The sequence below is a fragment of the Armigeres subalbatus genome, chromosome 2 (assembly GCF_024139115.2).
Source record: "Armigeres subalbatus isolate Guangzhou_Male chromosome 2, GZ_Asu_2, whole genome shotgun sequence".
Classification (NCBI taxonomy): Eukaryota; Metazoa; Arthropoda; class Insecta; order Diptera; family Culicidae; genus Armigeres; species Armigeres subalbatus.
Genome location: NC_085140.1, coordinates 146,399,352 through 146,415,136, shown reverse-complemented (window position 1 = coordinate 146,415,136; position 15,785 = coordinate 146,399,352). Strand labels below are relative to the sequence as shown.

The 15,785-nt window shown below is 43.0% G+C and overlaps 1 protein-coding gene and 1 non-coding gene across 4 annotated transcripts in view; both read left to right on the top strand.

The window, feature by feature from the left end:
* LOC134210975 (protein grainyhead) overlaps nucleotides 1-15,785 on the top strand; it is a 704,499-nt gene that overhangs the window by 371,850 nt on the left and 316,864 nt on the right. The window lies entirely within an intron of this gene.
* Nucleotides 11,815-11,888, top strand: Trnas-aga (transfer RNA serine (anticodon AGA)). The gene has a single exon. It is a non-coding gene; the product is annotated as a tRNA-Ser (tRNA).

Here is a 15,785-nt window from a genome sequence, read left to right as displayed (position 1 = left end):
TAGTTCGGAGATTTTTCAAAATAGAGATAAACAGTAATTTATCACATTCCTCACTATATTGTATATCACTTCTTCATTGTTCTAAGAATGGTTTAAGCATAGCAAACCAGATGTTGAGCTTGCCGGTGATCACGATAAGCAGAAAACCTGTACATGTCAGATGAATTAACGATTACAATCACCTAATCAAAATCGTAACCAGGAGAAGCAAAGAAAATTTGAACAACATTCGAAACATTTTTCTACGTTCAAGAACAAAACAAACATATTGAGAACCACTGTGATAAAAGTATTGAAGAAATCGCAGCCAGTTGTTTTTCAGTGGACTGCCCGGTTGGGACCTCAAATAAGCGCTTAGACTCCGTTGGTGCACCAATTGGCGGCATCTCATCCCAGAAGCTCAACGAGATTCGATTTATGGCGAATTGTTATCGCAACCAGGATTGTAAAACGTGCCCCCCAGAGGTCAATTAGGGCTGAAGAGTGTGTGAGTAGGTAGGTAGCAATTAAATTGCAACCGAAATGAATTGAGCAGTAAATTTGTCATATTTTCTGCATTGCATTCAGGGGCGCTCACGGTTAATGAGATTGTGATTCACGCAGATCGCGAGGACACGGCTCGGACGGCGGGGAGTGTCTCCGCCTGCCTTGGGAGGAGAGCCGTAATTCGAAGATGCCGCCGGTGATAAGAGTCCTAGGTTGACTAATTGTTTGAAGACACGGCAGGCTATTTGCCTGGGCAAGTGCACCACCAGCAGTGCGGACCTGAAGGTATTCATCTTATTTATTGGAGGACGGCGAGGTATTGACAGCTCAATAACTGCAGTTGCAATACATTGGAGCGGTTGAATGGATTTTATAGGGCACTTAAATTTGTGCATGTTTACGACCAAGTGATGGCCATGAAATAGTGAACTTAATATGAATGATATTTTTCCAGAAATGACAGAATAGAAATCGTTTAAATGATTCATTTCTTGACAATTAAGATTTTCGTTCACTGTCAATAGCACCAATAAGCATTTTATGTCCTTGTTTAATTAACTGCTGATTTTATACTACAGTTTTTAAGTTACGTTAGTAGTTCTTTAGTTGGCCAATAAAGGACCACTAATATCGGATGAATCAGTTTTGTTCGTTTTGATTCGGGATTTCCCAGATGAAAATGAAAAACAGATGACGATCGTTGTTTCGTGATTATGGAACTTCATTCCCCATTGACCGCCTGACATCCAAACAAAATATTTGTAATAGTTTTTTACATATTTTCCCCTTTGTCGTAAATCTACTTCCCGGCAAGTATTGATACCAACCGTAAGTAGGGGAAAAGACGGCTTTGGCAGGTTTTGTTCTATTATTGTCAGGGGGGTTTTTGTTTACCAAATTTTATGAAATTTGGCCACAATGTTTTTTTATATGCGAAGAATGTTTAGGCCAAATTTGAGCATAATTAGTTATAGAAAACCCCCTGACAATAATAGAACAAAACCTGCCAAAGCCGTCATTTCCCCTACCTACTTAAATTTTAGGAAACAGATTAAACATAAAACATTAAAAATTCCAGGGGTTTTTGACCCTTCCTTAAGAAGAGTCTATAATGTCACTTTGTAAGCGTTGATATGGAAATATTCTTATTTTCCTGATTTGTTTCGAAGAACAATTGATTTTAATTGAGGAACGTTAAGAAACATGTATCAAAAAATCTTCTCAGAAAAGAAGAAACGTAAACATTTGAATAGATTTTAAATTTCTTTAGTGAAAATTAGTTAGCAAATGTGAGCATGTTTTGAGACACTAATAGACCAATCATTTGCATGTATGTGTGCGTATATGTGCAAATCCTGAAATTTACTACCATATAAATCTCACTCATTTTATAGTCATTAAACAAGATTAGTTTTACAAAATTAAGCATCTATAAGGCGAAATATATGTTATTATTGAACGCTATTGAGTTTCATTCAGATTAATGACTGATTTAGTTAGCTCTGGATAAATTAATTTACCGTTCGGCCGAATGCCATTTGGCCGAAGGCCCCTAGACTGAAAGTTGTTTGGCCGAACAGACCATTAAGCCGAATAGAACATTTGGCCGAAAAGGGCATTTGACCGAACAGGACATTTGGCCGAATAGGTCGTCTTCTTCTCAGTCCAGATTTCTCACTTTTCATTGTGAAAAGTGAGAAGCGCAAAGTAAGTAGTCAGACTCCAGATTTCTCACTTTTCATTGTGAAAAGTGAGAAGCGCAAAGTGAGTAGTGAGACTTTTTGTGCTTCGTGCTTTTCGTACATTTCGTGCTTCTCGCCTTTTACAGTGAGAAGTGACAAATGTGGTGTGAAGAAGTGAGAAGTGAGACATCTCACTACTCATTTCTCATTTCTCACTGCTTGCTGCAAAAAGTGAGAAGTGTGAACTGAGTAGCGAGACGTCTCACTGCTCACTTCTCACAACTTATTTTCACAGAGAGGTGTGAGAAGTGAGAAGTAAGACTTCTCACTCCTCATTTCTTACTTTTCACCGTATTTTCAAACAATTATATCTCAGGCGTCTTTTGATTTTCATAGCTCTTTCACGGATGTCTTACCCATCTCATCTAGTTTCAACGTACCGGTGAGTTGTGTTTCTAGTGATGCTCACTTTTCCCTAGATGGGCGTGAGTAAAGGTTTTTTTTTATTTCAAAATACAGATAATTTCGATTTACATGACATACATACTCAGAACTGAGCATCATTTACAGGTTCAAAAAAGTCTTATAACACTAGTTTTGACAATACTATTAGAGCTGTGCGCCGCCGCACCTCGCCACCGCCACCGTCAGTTTATGGTACGCCGCCGCCGCCGACATTTATGCATTACAATTGCTATTGCTTTACAAGTCATTTGACCGAATAGATCATTTGACCAGAAATGCAATATGATAAGAATGGTCATTTGGCAAAAAGACCAAATGGCGCCCAAAAATGTCTTTTCTTCGAGACAACCAAATGGCATTTTCTGCGAAACGTGTCGTTCGGCTGCATTGATTATTTTGTCAATAAGTCGTTTAACCGAATATGTCATTTGGCAGAAAAGGCTTTTTGGCCGAAAGGATTGTTTTGCAGAAGGGTCATTTTCAGACCAAATGGCTCTTTCTACCTGCCTCTATACAGTTTCGGTCAAATGACCTATTCGGTCTAACGATTTTTTCGGCCAAATTACCATTTCGGCCGAATGTAATGTAGTTCGGTCAAACTACATCTTCGGACAAACTATTTTCGACCTGATAACAGTTTCGGATATATGTTCAGTTCGGCTCAATAAGATTTGGTTAGATGACTTTTGGCTTAGAGGCCAGTATCGACTTGAATAGAGAGGTTACGAAATTTCGTGTCATATGGCTACTGCTTCTGCCTCATACGCAGGAGGTCGTGGGTTCAATCCCAGGTCCGGTCCATTCTCCTACTTTGTATCTTTCTCTATATTTCTCATGTTCTAGCAATCGCTAGAACTGGAAATGGGTTTCTACACTGTTTCCGTTTCTCTATCCTAAACCTTCAAATTGACTATTCTAGCAATAATTGCTAGAATTAGAAATGAACGAAAAAAAAACTCGTTTCCTACATCCAATTAGAAATAACATCAATTTCCTTCTCATATCTATCACATTGGCAGATCGTTAACCAAGACGAACCTCTTCGTCTTGAACCTAACCCAAAAATTCCAATAAATTCCGCATGAACTCGTGGCAAGTGCAGAGGTATATTCGGCTTGCAGTGGGCGAGTGGTTGCATTCAGCACTTCCCCCCTTCCCACATTGACTTGCATTGTGACGTGGCAGGCGCAAGTGTGACGTAACAAATGAGATCACCAGTACTTGCACATTGAAAATGAGTGCTAGTCCCAAGCAATCATCTGTTAATTCTTTGTGCAAGAATAGCAATGGTCGTTTGACAATAAGGCCATTTCGCCGTAAATGTCATTTGGCGTCGAGTGGATGGACATTTTTGACCATATTATCTGTACAGTAATTGCGGCCCGTTGTGCCAAACGACATATTCAGCCAAATAAGCCATTCTGTCAAACGTACATTTCGGCCAAATGGCATTTTTCGGGCTGATGACCTATAAAACGTGAAAACGTTAGATGACCTGTTAGGGAAAACGACTTTTTCGGCCAAATTACCAGTTCGGCCGCATTTCGATTTCAGCCAATGGACAATACACTAGTCGTTAGATAACTGCAACATGTTACTGTTTCACTTGGCGAATGTCGTTCGATAACTGCAATGCATTCTAGACTTCAAACGGTTGTCAGTCAGCGTCAAATGCAATAGAAGTGCACCTGATTGTGCAGCGTATTGCAGCTATCATCGACTTCGACATCGTTTTAAAGTTCAGCGGTCCGATAATTTCAAAACTATTGCAACTAAAGCTATGTCCATTTAGAATCCGGAATAATAAAATCATCTGTATCTTGGTAACGGATTGACGTACAAAGAAGGTTAATTCACTGTACTTGAAAGAAAAATTATAGATACAAATAATTTCTTCTTGTTTCTAGTGAAAATTCGCACCTTCTTCTTTATTCCTTGGCACATATGTTCCACATTTTGGTCATCTGAGTCGCGACCCGAGCTGTTTTTCCACTTTTTCCACTTTTCTTAAGCTTCCGCTTCATTACTGCCCAAAATGTCTCGATGGGCCGGAGCTGTGGGCAGTTGCGTGGATTTATGTTTTTATCGATGAAATCTTCGTTATTATCGCGGTACCACTGTATGACTTCCCGGCTGTAGTGGCAACTCGCCAAATCTGGCCAAAACTTCACGGGACCTTTATGGGCTTTATGGAAGATCGACCGTGGTTTTTGAGATATTCCTCCTTGTACAGCTTCGAGTCCATCGTCTTATTCGTCACAAACACTTAGGTCTTTGCCCCACAATTGCATATCCCTTGCCAAAATCATCCGTTTTGTTTTGCAAGTTTGTCCAAAAATCAAACTTAAACTACGCAGGAACTAGGCCTAGGGTTAAGGCAGGCATTTTCGTCTCTTCGTCATAGTCTAGAAAACGAATAAAAGAGACACTTTTTTGCCAAACTCATCGGTATCAAATCGTATGCTCAGGTGAAACGTTCGGCTATAGTGGAGTTCTAGCAAATGGACGTTGCTGTAGTTGGTTTTAGCCTCTACGACGATGGACGGAAATACCTGCCGTGTCCCTACTCCTCGTGCCGTCACCATGTAGAATTTTTGGCTAGGAAGCTGTCCGAAATCCATTTTGACGTAGGTTCCATCGTCGATGAGCAGAATTTTCAAAATGGGTGTACAGACTTTTTTCTCTCCTTTAGGCTTCCATCTGGAATAATTTTTGACACGCTGCACGAAACCTCGTGAAATTTATACCACAGCAAGTGGGCGCCTAGGTAGACAAACCGCTGTAAAAGAATTCTTGCAGTGGTCACTTTCCGTGCCGCTGCAATACAATAAATGATTCCGGATTCTAAATGGACATAGCTTTATCGAATTGCAGTTTAAAAGCATTGCAGTTATCGAACGTCTACTGTACAAAAATTATCTCATAGAAATAAAAAGATGAATTCAATAATTTCCATGCAATTTTCTGTTGAAATCCAAAGTTTTTTTTCACTGAAATCTACATTTTGAACAATCTTCCGAGGAAATTCTTAAGAACTTCCCGTTGAAATATCGCAGAATTTCCCGCAAAAATTCCAAAATTTCGGCGGATAATATGAAGAACTTTCTGTTTTACCGTTACTTACTTACTTACTTATGGATCCTGTACACCTCCTCCGGTGGTGCAAAGGGCCGACTTGGAAGATTTTCATCTTGAGCGTTGCCCGGCTATCGCTTTAACCTGTTGCCAGGTTAGATTGGTCGACTTCTTTTATTTCTTTGTTGAGGCTTCGCCGCCATGAGCCTCTGGGTCTGCCTCTGCTGCGATATCCTGCTGGGTTCCAGTCTAATGCTTGTTTACAGATTTCGTTTCCGCCCCTACGTAGAGTGTGGCCGACCCAGCCCCACTTCCGATCCCGAATTTCTGTTGCTATCGGCCTCTGGTGACAACGACGATGGAGCTCGTTGTTTGAGATCCAGTTGTGAGGCCACCAGGCCCGAACTATATACCGCAGGCATCTGTTAATGAACACCTGCAGCCGTTGAGTGTTCTCCACTGATACACACCATGTTTCGCTAGCGTATAACAGCACAGATTTCACGTTAGAGTTGAAAATTCGTATTTTGGTGCGTTCACTTATCTGCCTGTTTTTCCAGATATTTCTTAAACTCGCAAAGGCAGCAACAGTTTTACCGTTGGCTGTGCCAAACTATCCGTCCTAATTATTTTAGACTGAGCAAGCCAACGTTCAAACACCTTTTCTAACAGCTTCATTCTTCTACTATTATGAAGAATTTTCTGTGTGAATTAAAAAAAATCAACAGAAACTCAACAGGATCTTTCCATGGATATTCCAAACATTTTCCTTTAGAAATTTGGTACAAAGCTCCAGGTGGAGTGAAAGTTCTGAAGAATTTCTCATGTAAATTCCGACAAATTTCCAAACAATTTTCTTTGGAATTCTCGAAATTTCATAGTATTTCCCTTAGAAAATCCTAAAATTATTTCCAAACGAATATTTTGGAAAAACTTAAAGAATTTTCTGGAGAACTTTATTTGATTTTTTAGGAGAAATTCGAAAGATTCTTCCGTTAATGTCATCAAAAAAATCGCCAAGCCGATTCACGCCGGCGCCACCGCCGACTGAGATGACTTTCGGCGTGACGCCGACAACGCCGTCGCCGCCGATCAAAATTCTGGCAAACGCCGCCGCCGCTAAATGTCGAACCGGCGAACACCTCTAAATACTATGTGTGATCAATATGTTTCTTCTGAACATCCCTAGCGACTCTCAAGCGGCCTTCTATACTGACGAAAGACGATATGCAAATTTTGACGAAAAAATCGCCGAAAACCCATGCAAATGGAAACCCGTCATGTCCTTTCCAGTCCCTACAGCTAACGCGAATGATATGTAACTCGTTTAAACCCAAATTAGATGTTCTAGGTTCTCCAAACTATTCTGGAGTTTGGATCAAATGGTTTACCAGGTCAACTGGACTCGATACAAATCTGATAGCAACCAGTCTTGTCCACAGCTCCCTCCACAGCCCCCACGTCTGCTTTACATTTACAAGTATACACTAACCAAATGTTCTCATTTCATTTTCATTTTTTTCATTTATTTAGTCTACATCTCAACAGATAACACTGAATCAACAATTTGACGCCACAATACACGGTTCGGGGCCGCATCTCTCCATCCTTGAATACGCCCCACGCTCGCCAAGTCGTTTTGCACCTGGTCTGCCCATCTCGCTCGCTGCGCTCCACGCCGTCTCGTACCTGCCAGATCGGAAGCGAACACCATCTTTGCAGGGTTGCTGTCCTCCTCGAGCATTGTACATGTTTCATGTCCGTAGAGAATAACAGGTCGTATTAGCGTCTTGTACATGACACATTTGGTGCGGTGGCAAATCTTTTTTGACCGCGGTTCTTCTGGAGCCCGTAGTAGGTCCGACTTCCACAGATGATGCGCCTTCGTATTTCACGACTAACATTGTCGTCAGCCGTTAGCAAGGATCCGAGGTAGACGAATTCCTCGACCACCTCGAAGGTATTCCCGTCTATCGTAACACTGCTTCCCAGGCGGGCCCTGTCGCGCTCGGTTCCGCCCACAAGCATGTACTTTGTCTTTGACGCATTCACCACCAGTCCAACTTTTGTTGCTTCACGTTTCAGGCGGGTGTACAGTTCTGCCACCTTTGCAAATGTTCGGCCGACAATGTCCATGTCATCCGCGAAACAAATAAATTGACTGGATCTGTTGAAAATCGTACCCCGGCTGTTACACTCGCCTCTCCGCATGACACCTTCTACCGCAATGTTGAACAACAGGCACGAAAGTCCATCACCTTGTCTTAGTCCCCGGCGCGATTCGAACGAACTGGAGTGTTCGCCCGAGATCTTCACACAGTTTTGCACACCATCCACCGTTGCTTTGATCAGTCTGGTAAGCTTCCCAGGGAAGCTGTTCTCGTCCATAATTTTCCATAGCTCTACGCGGTCTATACTGTCGTATGCCGCCTTGAAATCAACGAACAGATGATGCGTTGGGACCTGGTATTCACGGCATTTTTGAAGGATTTGCCGTACAGTAAAGATCTGGTCCGTTGTCGAGCGGCCGTCAACGAAGCCGGCTTGATAACTTCCCACGAACTCATTCACTAATGGTGACAGACGACGGAAGATGATCTGGGATATCACTTTGAAGGCGGCATTAAGGATGGTGATCGCTCGAAAGCTCTCACACTCCAGCTTGTCGCCTTTCTTGTAGATGGGGCATATAACCCCTTCCTTCCACTCCTCCGGTAGCTGTTCAGTTTCCCAGATTCTGACTATCAGTTTGTGCAGGCAAGTGGCCAGCTTTTCCGGGCCCATCTTGATGAGCTCAGCTCCGATACCATCCTTACCAGCTGCCTTATTGGTCTTTAGCTGTTGGATGGCATCCTTAACTTCCCTCAAGGTGGGGGCTGGTTGGCTTCCATCGTCCGCTGAACTGACGTAGTCATCTCCTCTGCTGCCTTGACTTTCACTGCCTGTACTCTCAGCGCCATTCAAATGTTCCTCGTAGTGCTGCTTCCACCTTTCGATCACCACACGTTCGTCTGTCAAGATGCTCCCATCCTTATCCCGGCACATTTCGGCTCGCGGCACGAAGCCTTTGCGGGATGCGTTGAGCTTCTGGTAGAACTTGCGTGTTTCTTGAGAACGGCACAGCTGTTCCATCTCCTCGCACTCCGCTTCTTCTAGGCGGCGTTTCTTCTCCTGAGAAAGGCGGGTCTGCTGTCTCCGCTTTCGTCTATAACGTTCCACGTTCTTCCGGGTACCTTGCTGCAGCGCGACCGCCCGCGCTGCGTCCGTCTTTTCCAGAATCTGTCTGCACTCTTCGTCGATCCAATCGTTCAGTCGACTTCGTCCCACATACCCGACGTTGTTCTCCACTGCGTCGTTAATGAATGCTTTAACTGTATTCCAGCAGTGCTCAAGATGGGCCCCATAGAGCTCACCCTCTTCCGGTAACGCTACCTCGAGATGCTGGGCGTATGCAGTGGCGACATCAGGTTGCTTCAGTCGCTCTAGGTCGTACCGCGGCGGTCGTCGGTACCGAACATTGTTGATGACGGATAGTTTTGGGCGCAGTTTAACCATCACCAGATAGTGGTCCGAGTCGATGTTAGCGCCACGATATGTCCTGACGTCGATAATGTCGGAGAAGTGCCGTCCATCAATCAGAACGTGGTCGATTTGTGATTCTGTCTGCAGTGGTGATCTCCAGGTGTACCGATACGGAAGGCTGTGTTGGAAGTAGGTGCTGCGAATGGCCATATTCTTGGAGGCGGCGAAATCAATTAGTCGTAGGCCGTTTTCGTTCGTCAGCCGGTGTGCGCTGAACTTCCCAATAGTCGGTCTAAACTCCTCCTCTTGGCCAACCTGAGCGTTCAAATCTCCTACGATGATTTTGACGTCGTGGCTTGGGCAGCTATCGTACTCACGTTCCAGCTGCGCGTAGAATGCGTCCTTATCATCATCAGTGCTTCCGGAGTGTGGGCTATGGACGTTGATTATGCTGAAGTTGAAGAACCGGCCTTTGATCCTCAACCTGCACATTCTCTCGTTGATCGGCCACCACCCGATCACGCGCCTTTGCATGTCGCCCATCACTATGAAAGCTGTTCCCAGCTCGTGTGTGTTGCCGCAGCTCTGGTAGATGGTATGATTACCTCTAAACGTTCGCACCATTGATCCCTTCCAACAAACCTCCTGCAGCGCTACGATGCCGAATCCACGGTCCTTGAGCACATCGGCGAGTATGCGTGTGCTTCCGATGAAGTTGAGAGATTTGCAGTTCCACGAACCGAGTTTCCAATCGCTAGTCCCTTTTCGTCGCAGTGGTCTTCGCCGATGGTTCCGGTCCGTACTCTCTTGTTGATTATTCGTTGCGTGAGTTTTTTTTTGGCTGGCTTGCAGGGCCTGACACCAAACCCCCTAAATTTCCGGAGGACCATGGTGCACAGTTTCACTTAGAGTCCTTCGCTGGCACTCGGACGATGATCAGCCGCCCCTAACATGGAGAACAGACGCTGTTGTGAGCCGATCCTGACATGGAGAACAGACGCTCAATAAAATTTGCACCTCTGGAGAGGAGCAAACCCCCCCTTCCCTGTCAGCATACGACCATAGTTCCCATCGGGGTTAGTTACCCGATCTTCCCTAAGGTTGCTCGTATCCCGGCCAGCACCGCGGGGAGGTAGGAGGGATAGGATAGGGATAGGAGTTGCTGGGTAAGAGGCTAAGGACCGCGAGCTGGGGTCTATTTTATTCCTTCAGGTACGCGAAGTACCAATGATACGCTTTACCCAGCATTTGCCGTGCCGATACCATCCTTACCAGCTGCTTTATTGGTCTTTAGCTGTTGCAATCAACTGTCGGCAAACTCAAGTAACCGGTGATGAATTGCTTTTTCGAATAGCTTGGATAACACTGAAAGAAGGCTGATGGGACGAAAGGATAGCTTTTGGGGAGGATGGGTCCTTCCCAGGCTTACGGATGGGGATGACTTTCGCTGACTTCCAGGACGATGAAAAGTAACTGAACCGGAGACACTGATTAAAGATCAGCGAAAGGTGCTCGAAGAACGGAGCACTTATATGTTTGAGTTCGATATTCAGGATGCTGTCGAAGCCAGAAGCCTTCATGTTTTTGATGATTTAATATAGGACATCAATTCGCCAGCTGAGATCTCCCAACTCCTCCGAGAAGTCGTTGGGAATAAGATGGATTAATTAATTGCATATTATTCGGCAACTCGGCCGTACGAAAACCATTTTTTGTTAAATATCTTGGCTGTGAATATGCACAGCATATGTTTCGAAAATGGACAAATTGATATGAAATTTGCGAAAAAGAATCCACGTGTCTTGGAGGGACTCGAACCCTCAACCTCCTACTCTCTAGATAGGCGTGATAACCCCTACACAACAAGACCACTTAAAGGTCACGTTTGCGGAAAAGCCATCAGAATCCGAGTACCAACCTCCACCGCGGTTAGCTCTCTTTTTTGCAAATTGAATATCTTTCGGATGCTTGATTTGCCCAATCTCCACATGTGCTTTACTGTTGTATATCCACAGCCAAGCGAGTGCACATTGTTTATTAAACGAGAGGATCGCGCTCCATGCCCCCCCACGGACTGGGCGGGACGATATAGAATGCGAATTCAATCGCACTCTGCTGTGCCAAAGGCTTGCTTGGCTAAAGCATTTGATGAGTTTGACAGCCAAGATATTTAACAAAAAAATGGTTTTCGTACGTCCGAGTTGCCGAATAATATGCAATTAATTGTAATCAAGTGTCGGTCTTTCACTGTCATTAGTCGTCTGAGTACACGCGACCGCTTACGTAAAGGCAATCAAACTCATCAAATGCTTTAGCCAAGCAAGCCTTTGGCACAACAGAGTGCGATTGAATTCGCATTCTATACCGTCCCGCCCAGTCCGTTACTGGGGGGCATGGAGTGCGATCCTCTCGTTTAATAAACAATGTGCACTCGCTTGGCTGTGGATATACAACAGTAAAGCACATGTGGAGATTGGGCAAATCAAGCATCCGAAAGATATTCAATTTGCAAAAAAGAGAGCTAACCGCGGTGGAGGTTGGTACTCGGATTCTGATGGCTTTTCCGCAAACGTGACCTTTAAGTGGTCTTGTGGTGTAGGGGTTATCACGCCTATCTAGAGAGTAGGAGGTTGAGGGTTCGAGTCCCTCCAAGACACGTGGATTCTTTTTCGCAAATTTCATATCAATTTGTCCATTTCGAAACATATGCTGTGCATATTCACAGCCAAGATATTTAACAAAAAAATAAGATGGATGTTGTTGCTTGTTAACGGATGCTTCTTGTGGACTGACGATGTTTTGTCCAAGATTTTTGTTAGCTTCCAGAACGGCTTAGCACAGTCTGGGAGAGCGTGGATCTTATTGAAAAAAATACTATTTCTGAGAAAAATACCATTCTGGCCTGCATAATTTGAGTCATGCGATTGCACCGGGCCTTAAGCGCAGGCAGCCCACTACGACATTTCGCAGACGGATCAAATCTTTGGTGAGTATATCAATGTTTAGGGTGTTGCTTACCAGTCGGGCCGTTGGCACATGTTATACGAGTTTCCGATTCGGTCTCTCCTTGTCAGTATCCGATTGCAATGAAGAGCAAGGTACCGCTTCTTTGGTAGCAGTGATGTGGAATTTTCTTTAAAAAATCTTATTTTCTGCGTGCGTGGTATGAAACCCCCTCTCTTCTGAGAGTGCGGCTGGGGCCCTGAAAAGGTCCGTTTTGGGTGTAGCTCCGTTTTAGGTGTAGTTCTAGTTCTCGTTCAGTTGGGCCTAGTGTACTTGGTGACGGCTTCTTTTCGCTCTGTTCATGATGCTTATCACCTTCAAATCACAAGCGCGAGTCAGAGTAAAAGTTATTAGCATGGATAGCATTAGTAGTGGTCAAGTGAAATTTCTTCTCAAGATGATGATTTTAGCGATAATCATTTTTTCTGCGTTCCCTCCAATGCGCGCTTCTGATTCGGGTGCTGTGGTTTCCGCTTAGGTAGCTTGTCGGCTTTGATGATGTTTTCTAAGCCTTGCTACCGCTACCGCATTTTTCGCTGCCTTTCCTTCGCCGGCTTTCGGTGCCATGATGTTTCGTTGTCCGGTGCTTCGTTCTGATAGTTTTGTCCATTCTGTCGTGAAAACCAAACCTCGGTTTCCCATACCCAACCGGCGGTTGTTAGATTTCCTAACAATTCTGTATAAGAATCTACCAAAACCTGTATAAGAACTGGGCATATGCGAAATTGCTAGATTCTTATACAAATATTGTATAAGAATCTAACAATATTGTAAGCTTTTCTTACATTTTTTGTATAAGAATCTAACAATTTCGCATATGCCCAATTCTTATACAGGTGGTGGTAGATTCTTATACAGAATTGTTAGAAAATCTAACAACCGCCGGTTGGGTGCAGTATCCGATTACAATGGAGGTCATGGCTGGCTGCGCCTTTCGTTTGTTCGATGCTAGTGCTTCCGTGCAAAACCAGGGTTAAATGCATTGATTTATCGATCGAATGTCGTCGTCAGCAGCGCAGGCGCTAGTCGGAAGGAGATGCTGTGAAAATTTATAGGTACGCATGGATAGCGTCTATCACGTTTCAGCGGTAAATCGTCGAGTGGCTGACATTGGCGTCAGTAGCAATGAAGCGAAATTTTGTCTTGATTCTGATTTCGAGTTTATTGCTGCTTGTGATTGGAAAATCGCATTATTGAAAACAAATCGGGTGTTTTCAGAACCATCATTTTACACGAGAGAAAGTTGAGCCGAGACAAATATTTGTTAAAGCGCAAATCATAATCACCCGGCGACGGCAGAAATTCTGTGTTGGTAGCAGCGCACGTCGGAGGGAGACGGTGCAAAAATTTATTCGCATGGATGACATCTCAAGCTATCGAATGGCTGACGTTGGCATTGGCATCAGTAGCAGTCATGTGAAGGTCGCTCACTTTGCGCATTCAAATGAAGAGAGTAAACTGGTACAGTTAAGTTCATAATAAGCAGCACAACGGTTATGTAGCATGCGTCTTTACTGAAAAGGCAGCGGTTGCAATAGGTGGAACAACAGTGCATTCCGCATGCCAGCATTTTATAAAAAGTAAAGTTTTGATAGTTTGATTAAAAATATTCTTCCAAGACCCTGATTTTGTTAATGTTATTGTTCCCAATAAATAACATTGCATTATTGAAAATAAATCGGTTCTTTTAAGGCCACTATAGCACACTATAGAAACCTTTTTTCAGGAGAATTTTCTTTCAAAATTTAATATTTTACTTTTTACGTAATCTTACATTAAACGAGCGGTCTGGTGAAAGGAATCGTAGTAACCGTTCGCGAAGGTGGACGTCAAAAATTTTGGTCCACACGAATTTCATCCAGCGCTTTTCGTTTATTTCGGCTGTTTGTGGCCCCGGGATCTAAGTGCTAATGATTTTTGCAGTGCGACACGTTTCTGGCGATATAACTTTTTTTCGGTAGCGGTTCGGGTAGAAAAAAATGTTTTTTTTTAGCTTTTGTCCAACTCGCGGATGCGCGTGTGTGTCTTTGGTGTTTGAAATTTTGATTTTGAGGGCGATTCTGCTGATCGTTTAAGTGAATGTTGGATTGGTTGCGTGGTGGCGTCGTCTGATGTTCCATACCAGCCGTGCAGATGATAAACGGAAGTTTGTTAAGTATTATTTCCTATTATTTCTCACTTTTTTCTTGCGTATTGCTTTTGTCTTTGGAGAATAACAAATATCCCTTTTTATGTTATTTTTGGTTGAATCTTCTGGTTCGCAAGGAGAATGCTCCTGTAGCTGTTTTGTTCCTTTAAACATTTTTTCTTGAAACCACACATCAATTCAAGACAAAAACACCATCAATAGGTAGGTGAAGGTTTCCGCCAACTGTTGATGGTGTTGGTTTGCGTGTGAGAGCTATTTATCAGATTCGTCAAATCGTCGTTTGAATCTTTGTTTACAAAAGCAGATTAGTCGTTATGAAAATTTTGTCTTGAGTTGTCGTTTTGTTCGTTTTTGTTCAACTCTACAAGAAATATTTAGTATTGTTGGGTCTCATCAAAATGATTAACCCATACGATAAAAATGTGAAGGAAATTCTATTTTTATTTTATTTATTTTATTTATTTATTTAGACCTCTCCAAGCTAAATTTAAAATGATGTGTATTTGATGTGTATTTGTCCAACTTTCGAGTGCTATTAGGTTCCAAATTACATTCACTACAATACCATCATAAATACCGCCTTCGTTTTGTCATTATTGATTGATAAAGTTATGAATCGAGTCGGACATTATTTCCATTAGCAGAAGCATTGCATATCGTCTGTCAGGCAATAAGCTTGTTTTCCCAGATAAAATTGAAACGGTTATTTAATCAAATATATCTCTTTTGTCAACTATCTACCTCACTTTCCATTTTATTAGTAGAAAATACATTGAAGCCTAAAACATAGCTGATTCATTGAAGAGTGGTTGGAATGCTAGTACCTATTAGGTTGGTAAGAAAATAGATCAGAGTGCGTTTTATTAGATATGCAGATTGTTCGCGAGAATCAGCAGCTTTTGATCTGCTTGTGCGGTCGATGTGTGAATAGATTTAATTAATCGCAATGCTGTACTTGAAAACATGCCTCAGAGACGTTTATTTAGGAGTATCAAATTTTCTGTCGGAATTGGGTGAAAAAAAGTAGATCATGTTTTTTTGTTGCTTGAAAGACAAATGTACAGCATTCATAGGTCACGTACAGTCGTGATTTATTTAGTAGGCAGAACGGTCGGCCGGTCATCACATAATTTGTTCTGCTTTGTGCGGTTAGCAGAACGATCGCCCGATCATCGAAATGTTGTTCTGCTTTGTGCGGGTGAGTAAATTAATTAGAAAGTGAAGATTCAGTTCGCGTCTGTAAGCAGAACGATCGGCCGGTCATCGAAAAAGTTTTTCTGCTTTGTGCGGTTAGCAGAGAGATCGGCTGGTCATCGACAATTTTGTTCTGCTTAGTGCGGTCGGTAATTAAAATAATTAGTGTTCGTTCGATTATGTTTTAAAATGATTAAACTACACGCTAT